Raw genomic sequence first — 10,798 nt, forward strand, 5'->3', positions numbered from 1 at the left:
GCGGAAATCCCTGACACACATACACACCACACACCACACACACACACACCACACACACAACACACACACACACAACACACACACACACACACACACACACAACACACAACACACACCCCCACACACACACCACACACACACACACACTAACCATCTCCCTTGGCTCCTCTCGCATTGCGTGAATTACAGCAAGGACCGCTATACAGGGTTCCGTTCACGTACGGTCGAATCTGTAAAAACACACACAAGCCTGTAAAGACGTTCACGTACGGACAGAATCTGTAAAAACACACACAAGCCTATAAAGTACACGTTACGTACGGAATCTGTAAAACATACACAGCCTGTAAAGTACACTTACGGTACGGACGAATCTGTAAAACAACACACCAAGCCTTAAAAGTATCACGTTCACGTACGGCACGAATTGTAAAAACACACACAAGCTATAAAGTAAGAACGTTCCCACGTACGGACGAATCTGTAAAAACACACACAAGCCTGTAAAGTACAGCAGTTCACGTCACGGCTGCAGGACTTGTTTTCTGGAGTGTGGTGTCAAAAAAAGCAGGCATCTCTTTATTACAGACAGACCTTTCCCCATCTTTACAACTTTGCTTGTTTGATGGCTCTGTGGAGGTCGTATCAGGACTTGTTGTACTTGTTCTGTCTTCAGCCGACCTCAGGGTTGCCTGCGTAGTCTGTTCTAGCCTTTAGCTTAGCACCAACCATCTGTTGTTAATCCAGGGCTTTGGATTGGAAAGCAATGAACCTTGACTGTGGGGACAACGTCCAGCGATGCATTTCTTATGAAGTCGGTGCGGAGGTGGTTAGCTATCAATGCTTATCGACGCTAGCAAGCAGTCTTGTAGCATAGCCCGCATTTCTCAACTGAGCACAGCAGGGTACTTGCCTGATTGCGCTCTGCTTGTAAACAGGAAGCAGGACTATAGAGTCATGATCTGATTTCTGAAGGGGGGGGACGAGGGAGGGCCTTGTATGCTTGCTTGTGTGAGAGTAATAAGTGTTCTAGGACTCGATCGCCCCCTAGTGGTGAAGGAGAAGTGTTGATGGCATTCAATGTCTAATGACGGAAATTAAAATCACAGGCAACCAGGAAAGCAAGTTCGCGGTTGTTTATAGTCTCGTAACTTAAGTACCAGCTTGTTGTTTTTATTGTCCTGAGGTGGAACATATAAGCAGTCCCCCCCCCACACGATACGCATGGAGTTCGGGCAGCGTCTTACACATACCAGCTATGTCCAAAGACACGGGAGCCTGTAAGCAATAAGCTCGCATTCCGAGACTTCCACTCGGTCGTAAGAGTCCAGCATTTGCTGTTGATGATAGACAGCACAGGCATCACCACCCTCCCCCTCTCGATTTCTCTCAATCCAAAAGTCCTGTCTGCTCGGATGACACTCGAGAAGAATCCATCAATGTTAGGAACTAGCTACAAACAATAGCCATGTTTCAGAAAAGCAGAGAATATTGCAGTTACGAGAATCCTTTGATTAACGAAACCTTCGAATCGGGAGGTCATGTCATGTTATTACCCACAACACAACAAAGCACAGACATCCGAGTTACCAATGGAGCAAGAGATATTAGAATATAGAGAGCAGGGGAACGAAGCGGCAGCGTCATTGAGTTACTCTTTACCACGAGAGAACAGCCTCTTATATCTATCCGCTCAAGGAATCCCTATATTCCTCGCCACGGAAGTGATGCTAATCACCCGAGCAACCGAGCGCGCCGCGTTTCACACATTACGAGGACTCAGAGACCCACTCCCAGAGATATCATTTGAATACAGAATTACAGCATAACAACGCGAGCCAAGGCGAGCAAAGATTCGTAACTACGTCTCAGTACTCCTACAACCACAAGATATATACCTATAACTAATTTAGATAGGTTAGTAAGACCTGCCGATCGGATGGTCAAAAATTTCTTATCAGATTCATTAGATTAAATCACAGATATAGCATATAATTAGTCAGGACATCACATAAACAAACGTAGTCATGCACTCTAGAAGAAGATATCAGAAAGATATGTATACGCTAAAGTCTCTTTGAGGAAGCAGTGCTCACACCAAGCTTTTATCCTAGTCAAAGTATAGACGCAGTAGGCTACTTTGGAGACGTCGTAAATAAGCATAAAAACAATTGTTGCGTATTGAATATTCTAGGTTTGTTTCCTTTAGAGGCACTGTAACGGTCCCTGCTTACGTAACTTATAGGCACATAGGTTATGTCTGGGGGAGAGAGATAATCGTTACTCTTGTCCTGGATGAGATATTTCGCAATTAAAACCACTGATTCACTTACTATTATGGAAGTTTCTTATCTCTTGTAAAAGTCGAGACTCTTGTCCTTAGTATTTAGCTATAAAATATTTGATAATGATCAATTACCTGCAGGTGTGGTAACTTGGATTGCAAATGTTGTTAGGAACAACAAAAATACTGAGTAGCAGCACGAATAGCGAACGGTTCTTCTTCCTAAAATTATCATCTTTGCGTCACATTATCCATGTTAACACGTTTTATGAGAGGAATAGAGGAGACCAGTCGTCTTACAATTCCGTTTTTGTCTCGCGGAGGCAGTTCCGCACAAGCAGCTCCACGAAGAGCGAGGATTAGAACGTGTTGTGTGACGAATTTTCTTTCTAAAGAGAGTCCACGCGCAATGGGTCCAGCGAAAAGTTGGAGGCATAGGATAAACTATCCGATATGTCAGAGTGTGTCTGTAACGTATTTGTAATGCCGTACGAAGGTACGCAAGACGATCAATGTGGTAATTTATCTTGTGTACGTTGTACAAAAATAAAGGAGTGGGATCTTCTATGGAGTCGAAGTGGCAACTAGTCATAGGAAAGAGTGTTGTCGCCTATACAAACAAAAATATAATACACTTAGTAGCATACACAATTCAGACAGAGAGAGATCAAAGTCAAGCTTTCAGTTTGGTCTATATAATGACAAACGAGAAGTGCAATGCTACATTGTTGTTATTATAGCAATCCTGCGTCGCGACACCTGAATACTGGCGCACCGTTCCTTTAGGATATAGTTCATGAGTACCTTTTGTGTTCGCCGGGATAAGTGCATTACTCTTATATGAGACATGAGACGCATATTATTAACCCTCTGTCGCACTCTCGTCATTCTTCCGCTCTTTTCACTGTTCGCGTCTGGTAGGTTGAGTAGGTCGATGAGAGAACCATATTAGGTGGCTCTGAGCTCAGGAGGAGCCAATCCCTACCAGCTGGCAACTTCGGTCCATTACATCAATACTTAGAGCCTCTACATAATCCACATACAGTCTAAACATAATCTCCGACTGCTCGAGACATAATCATATTGAACTAATTTTCAAATCTTGGTAACTCTGCGCGGGCCTGGGGTTTATAACTCTCGCAACACCATCATTGCATGACGACGATTTCTCACGATTGTTTTCATGAGAGACATGCTTTAAGAGCGCCGGGCTGAGGTTCAATCATTGGTCTCCTAGTCTCCTGTGGTCTATACTATTACATACAGCATCCTCGAACCTTAGCACCATTTGTCTCGCGTGCGGACTATTTTGAGCAGAGCACAAAATCACCAGCTGATGAGAGTTGCTTCAATCTAAGTGAGCGCTCGTATTTAGCCCTGTTCTCACGCAGCCTCAGAGCTACCACAGAGCAATCATGTTACAGTACTAATCATAGGTCTATATCTCTTGCAGATGGCTCGAATTCTAGTCAAATCCGTGGTTCTCAGCGCGGATCTGCACTTCCATATCCTTCTCGTCGGCTCCAGAACGGCACAAATACTCACTTATGTCCGCTTTCGCATTTCACTAGTCCGAGCCGCTCGATAGATCCATGTTCCTGGATGCGTTGGTAGGTCTGCTTTTGACTATTGGGATCTTCACCTGTCGCTCGTTCCCTACCTGCCTCCAAGTTAGCTCTCTGATATCTCCCTAGACATGCAGCCTGACACAAGTAATCACAATGATTGTGTCTCACCACACTGAAAAAGATCTCAGTGCGGTAAGTTAATTTCCTTTCGAAGTAAAGGGACAAGATGATGAACACTGAAAACTATAATTTGACTACACTTCCACCGAGATGGAGGTTCAATCCAACTTCTATGAGTCATATATGAAGAGTGAGAGTTATGGGCTAGAGAGACTATGTACATTATCCCCTAGATCCATGATCTCATAGTCACCACAATTGGATCTAGGATCTCCTGGGCGGTTAATGACCTACACTCTCACAAGATTAGTGCCAAGATCCACGTGGGCGCCTTTACCACACTTAACAAAGAAGATCCAAAGATCGATGCAAATCGCCATCCCACGGCCCTAGTGCCAAGTCTGGACAAGAGGGAATACCTATGTTAAAGAATGGGGCGGCTGTTTTTGACTATACTCAGTGTTCAACACCATAGTACCTCCAAGCCTCATCATAGCTGGATTCCCGGGTCTCAACCCCGGCCTGTGCAATTGGGTCCTGGAAGTTTGACGGGCCGCCCCGAGGTGGGGAAAGGTAGGAATCAACAATCTCCACTTCGCTGACAGCTCCAACATGGGCCCCACAGGGGTGCGTTCTCAACCTCTCCTGTAAGTCCCCTGTTTCACACCGAGCGACAACGCACCCTAAACTCAATCATCAAGATTTTCAGACGACACAACAGTATAAAATAAGGACTAGTGATTACCAAACCAACAAAAGAAGACAAGACACTACAGGGAGGTGGTGAGGAAACAAAACGGGATGATGGATGTCAGAGAAAAAAGACAAACTCAACAAATCAGAAAGAATGATACGTAGAGAAGGCCTTAACAGGAACAGACAGAGGAGAAAAGTGCACACCCATAAATACTCACAAATACGAAAAAGAGAGAGAAGCAAGTGAACAAGGTTGAAAAGATTTATAAGTAATATATATCACCATCAAAAAAAAGAGGAAAGTAAAACAAAACAAAAAAAAAACAAAATACAAAAAAAAAAGAAACATAAAAAAACTAAGAAATTTTAAAAGTTACCAGAGGAAAGTTTACCTTTTCACACAAAGGGTCAGAGGCGCTGTCATTTATCCTTTGGGATAGATATTTCACTGGGTTGGAGAATTATCATCCGGAGTGGGGAAAAGGTGGGCACACTGAAACACAATGTTAGTCTGATGTGAGAAGAATTAACAATTAGACAAGAATTTTACATCTGTGTTTACAAACGCATTAAAGAGTTTCTAAGCTTTTTTTATGTATTTTTTTTCTGGGGTGCGTGAGAAAAAGTGGAACGATTTCTGGCGTTAAACGGCAACCCTATGTTAACATTGCTAGTTATTAAGGTAAAGTTGCTGAATTTTAATAAGGTGAGCAGGGCAGTATAGTTGTGTAGTTTCGTGCGTGTGTTGAGAAGGCCAAAGCCCTTTGGGATTGAGTTATGTGTGTACGAGCTGCCCTAGGTAGTCGCTTTTGACTTCCTTTGAGTTGTGTTTGTTTGCCTCGTGCATGTCTCAGCCGTCTTGCCCTCCTCAGCCTGCGTGCGTTCTCCTAATGGAGAGCAGGGCAGGGCCCGTTTTCCGCTAGATGGCAGACTTGCCACGATTTCCACCAGAAGACAAGGTGTGTACACCTGCGCTGCTCAGGAGCAGTTAGCTGATTTACTTTGAGACAAGCATGCGTAAAACATTGCTTTCATTTGCATCAATGTTTCTGTTATACTATTCACGTTGTGACATGTCGAGATACTCACAAAATGTGGACATCGGTCTAGCTCCATACTCTGACACGGATAACTGTTATGAGCTGGACTGCCGCTGTCTTATGTCAAATTTGTGTTAGCAATTATTTCGCTAGAGCTCCCATAGGGAAATTCCCTTTTTACTTGTGGCTAAATGTTAGTTAGCAATACTGCGTACAAGACGTGAAAGAAGATCGAATTCTGAGCATTAACAACGGCCCTAATTTAATCTTGCTAGTTATTCTAAGCAAATTACTGAATTTGAATAAGTTGTGTTTTTTGGCACCCTTGTTACTAAACCCGAGTAATACAGTAAATGCCGTGGATGAGAGAGGAATGTATGACGATCGAACTATGGATAAGTAACTACCATGATAGTACAGCTCACACACTACGCGATGACGCCAGCATGCCCAATAGCGAGATTAGTGGAGTTAACTGGGACTGTTATGCAGATTAAAGATGTACAGATTAACCTCTCTCTGTGTGTGTTATTATATGTGAGTAGTTTGTGTACATTCACAACTTGCGGGTGTCTTGTCTGTGTGTGTGATGTGTGAGATGTGTCCATGAAAGTGTCGTATGTTGTGTTACCAGCGTGGTTGTCGTGTCCAGGAGGACGTAGTTCGCTACTTCAAGCAGGTGTTTAGGGGTTCCAGCAGACACTTCCTCTTCCTGGAAACAATAAGACAAGCATACGACAGAGATACGGGTTTAGGGTTAGATACGGTCGTGAAGAATCAGACAGGGATAAGGTAATCGGCACGAACAGAGACACGGTGTGTAGGGTGTAGAATACGGGTCTGAAAGGAACATAGAAGATAAGTAATCATTGGAACAGCGATAGCGGGTTTTAGGGTTGGATACGGTCTGAGAGGAGTAAACTAAGATAAGGTAATGGCATACTGACAGAGACACGGGTTAGGGTTAGAATACGGGTTCTGAAGAGAACAAAAGGAGTAAGATAATCATGACAGCGGAGTACGAGGATTAGTGGTTGGATACCGGGTCTGACAGAACAAAAGACAAGCTAAGTCAGGACAGATGATACGGGTTATGGCGTTGGAATTACGGGTCTGACAGCTTGTTTCAATACACCTGTTTCCACTCCAATTTGCTTACCGCCCAATGGTCCACAGACCGACGCAAGTCGCAAACCACACTGCAACTGTGCTATTACCCATCTGGACAGAGGAATCCTATGTGGAATGCTGTTATCGATACAGCTCCAGCATTTCACCATAGTAACCCTCCAAACTCGTCATCTAAGCGCTCGAGACCTTACTGGGTCCGACCCAGCCCTGTGGGAACTGGGTAACCTGGACTCCGACGGGCCGCCCAAGGTGGTGAGGGTAGGTAACAATCTCCACCTACTGCGCTGATCCTCACACTGGGCCCCACAAGGGTGCGTTCTGAGCCCTCTTGCTGTACTCCCTGTTCACTTTTCACGATGTGGGCCATGCACGCCTCCACTCAATCATCAAGTTAATGCGGACGACACTTACCGTGGTGGCTTGATTACCAACAACGCGAGACGGCCTACAGGGAGGAGGTGAGGGCTCTAGCCTAGTGAGTGTGGTGTCGAAAATAACTCTACACTCACATCAACAAACAAAAGAGATTGATTGTGGACCTCAGGAAACAGCAGAGGGAGCACTTCCCTATTTCCACAGTCAACGGACAGTAGTGGAGAGGGCAGTAAGTTTTAAAAGTTCCTTGGCGTACACATCATGGACGAAACTGAATTGGGTCCATTAAGTACCAGCTTGTTGTTTTTATTGTCCTGAGGTGGAACATATASAGCAGTCACGATAACAGGTCGGGCATTTGACCATCAGCTATTCCAAGACGGGTGAACAATAGGTCGAGACTTCCACTGCGRAAGAGTCAGCATTTGCTGTTGATGATGAGAGGCATACCCCTCCCCCTCTCGATTTCTCTCAATCCAAAGTCCTGTCTGCTCGGTGAATGAAGAATCCATCAAGTTGGATAGCAAACATATAGCCATGTTTCAGAAAAGCAGAGAATATTGCAGTTACGAGAATCCCTTTGATAACAAARCTGCGATCGGAGGTCATTCATGTTATTACCAAGAGACTGTACATTGGCAAATAMAATGGAGGGAAGAGGTGGTTGGTTTTCCCTTCGCCTTAATRTCGCCAGGACTTCCTGCCTCTTTATCGGCGGCGTTTCCTCTTGGATAGCCCGAGAATTTGATCAGAATTACACAAAGAGCCCAGGGCAGATGAGTCGAAGTTTAAGCCACAATTGAGGTTAGTAAACTGCCGATCTGATGMTCAAAAGTTCTTATCGATCATAYTAATCATAGCGGATACATAAACGCCAAAAGAATCACAAAATAMCAAAGTTGGAGCAGYGCMCACAAGACGGCAGCAATAGAGTAGGCTTGGGCGCTATACCGTATACCAAGGTATTTGGAAATAGCCACGGGATGGTTTTTCCAATACCATTCAATTTATTTGAAGTTTTTCCCAATACATTTTTATATTTGTAACAATTTTTTTAAGTAAATACCTGCAGTTAACTTGTGCAATGTGTTAGAAGATAAAGCAGATCGCCTTCTAATTTCATCTGTCACATTATTTTACGTTATGAAGCTTACCGCAGTTCCCCAGAACATTTGAGCCAGTCATGTGTTTGTTTGTAAATAGCACAATGGGAGAAAGGTGTMTATTGTAAGGGGTRGTGTTTTATATTGAAAGTCAACAGTATTTTTTTTTCTTCAATAGAYKGTGATCAGYGACGTGCAACTATAGTTTTCCTTCACAGAAAATACATTAGTGCAACACATTCAGACAGGAAATAGCTTCATTTTCATCAGATGACAACAGAAGTGCAATGCTATTTTGTTACATCTGCTCCTGCTACGCCCTCTGTTGTTCATCCGGTGTCTTCTTGACCTGCAGTTACTCCCCTGTACACTCTCTCTCTCTCTCCCTCTCACTCTCTGTGTGATTGTGTGGTTGGAGACAAGTGTGCTTGTCACCACCCAACTACCTTGCTCTCGAGTCAGAGCAGATCCCTACCAGCTGCAACTCGTTCCATAATCAAGACCTCTACAAATACTCAGTCCTGCCATTTCCACTCTAGCCATTTATGACTATTCAAGATCCTGTTACTCTGCTGTGCCTGTTTCCCTGCCTGACACCATTTATCCTCTCATTGCAGTTACCGCTCTGTCTCTGGCTCCTGTCTCCTGTTCCACATCTCACCACCCAACTACCTTGCTCTGGATTTTACTCACCACCACTACCTTGGATTCCCATCAGGACCTGTTTACCCTGTTCTACTCAGCTAACTCCAACCTCAGTTACCACATCTAGGTTTTTCTGCAACTCATCTGAGCTTTCCCGGATCTGCACTCCATATCTCTCTGTGTAACAAATATTTTGATTCATTCATCCCRYTTTCCTCATCTGAGTCTGCTCTTGGGTTCCCCTGTGTCGCTCCGCTTAACATATTTAGCTGGCAGCCACACAAGTAAATGAGTTTACAATGAAAAAGCAAGGTATTTTTTTGCAAAAACGATGCATGGCCATCATATTTCTAATGTTTATCATAGAAATAATGTAGCRAGCTACATTTCCTAARGTTTGGCATAAAGTTAATCTTGCATTTTACCAGAGAAAAGCAGGCTGGCTACACCTACAAAAGTACCAGAGAAAAGTAGCTKCACATCAGTCAGAGCGCTGTCTACTGATAGAATTCTCTTTTGTGAATTATCATCCGAGTGGAAAAGTGCAACTGAAYCACAATYTTAGTCTGATGTCGAGAAGAAATTACAATAACAAGAATTTTACATCTGTGTTTACAAAACGCATTAAAAGATTTCTAAAGCTTTTTTTAATGATTTTTTTCTGTGCGTGAAAAATGAATAATTCTGCGTTAACGCAACCCCTAWGTTTAACTTGCTAGTTATCTAAGTAAATTACTGAATTAATAAGGTGACAGGGCATCATATTGTGTAKGTTTTCTGCCGTGTTTGAGAAGCCAAAGCCCWTTGGATGAGTTATCTGTACAGCTGCCACTAGTATCTTTTGATTTCCTTGAGTTTTTTTTTGCCGCTCTGTTCTCAGCCGTCTGCTCCTCCCCCCTCTTCTCCAAGCAGAGCAGGCAGGCCCGTTTCCCTAGCYACTCCAGATTCCACAAAGACACAGTGTGTAACCATGCTGCTTCAGAGACAGTACTGATCTTACTTTAGACAAGCATGCGTCAAAACATTGTTCATTTGCACAATGTCTCTCGTTCACATTCACTTGTAAATGTCCAAACTCACCAAAAATGACATTCGGTAGCTCCTACCTATACACGTATAACGTTATGAGCTGGACTGCCTGTCTTTGCAATTTGTTAGCATATTTCGCTAGCAGCRTCCATGGAAATRCCTTTTTACTTGTGCTAATTTAGTTAGCATACTGGTAACAGACGTGAAAAATGATKAATTCTGCATTAACACGGCCCCTKAATTTAACTTGCTAGTTATCTAAGCAAATTACTGAATTAATAAGTTGTTTTTGGCACCCCCTTGTGTACTAAACCAGTAATACAGTAAATCCCGGGATGAGAGAAGGAATGTATGACGATATGAACATCTGGATACAGCTCAACCCTACCATATAGTACGCCACCATCGCGCCAATCAAGCAGATTAGTGATTAACTGGGACTGTTGCAGATTAACAGATGTACAGATTAACCTCTCTCTGTGTGTGTGTTTTATATGTGAGTAGTTTGTGTACATTCACAACTGCGGGTGTCTGTCTGTGTGTGTGGATGTGTGAGATGTGTCCATGAAAGTGTGTGTGTGTGTTACCTCGTGGTTTTCGTGTCCCAGGAGGTCAGTCAGAACCTTCAGCACGTGTTTAGGGTTCTCAGCACACTTCCTCTTTCCTGGAACAAAAAGACAAGTCATCACGACAGAGATACGGGTTAGGGTTAGATACGGGTCTGAAAGAACACGAAGATAAGTAATCACGACAGAGACACGGGTTAGGGTTAGATACGGGTCTGAAAGAACAAGAAGATAAGTAATC

At 43.6% G+C, this 10,798-nt stretch overlaps 1 non-coding gene across 1 annotated transcript in view; it reads right to left on the reverse strand.

Annotated features, from left to right (window-relative positions):
* Positions 1–10,657, reverse strand: part of LOC112072477 (uncharacterized) — a 12,487-nt gene extending 1,830 nt beyond the window's left edge. The window contains exons 1-2 of the transcript XR_011476211.1: positions 10,579–10,657; positions 152–230 (exon numbers count right to left, since the gene is read on the reverse strand). This is a non-coding gene — a transcript (uncharacterized protein). The remainder of the gene's footprint in view (positions 1–151; positions 231–10,578) is intronic.
* Positions 10,658–10,798: the final 141 nt, after the last annotated feature.

The sequence above is a fragment of the Salvelinus sp. IW2-2015 genome, unplaced genomic scaffold (assembly GCF_002910315.2).
Source record: "Salvelinus sp. IW2-2015 unplaced genomic scaffold, ASM291031v2 Un_scaffold1942, whole genome shotgun sequence".
NCBI lineage: Eukaryota > Metazoa > Chordata > Actinopteri > Salmoniformes > Salmonidae > Salvelinus > Salvelinus sp. IW2-2015.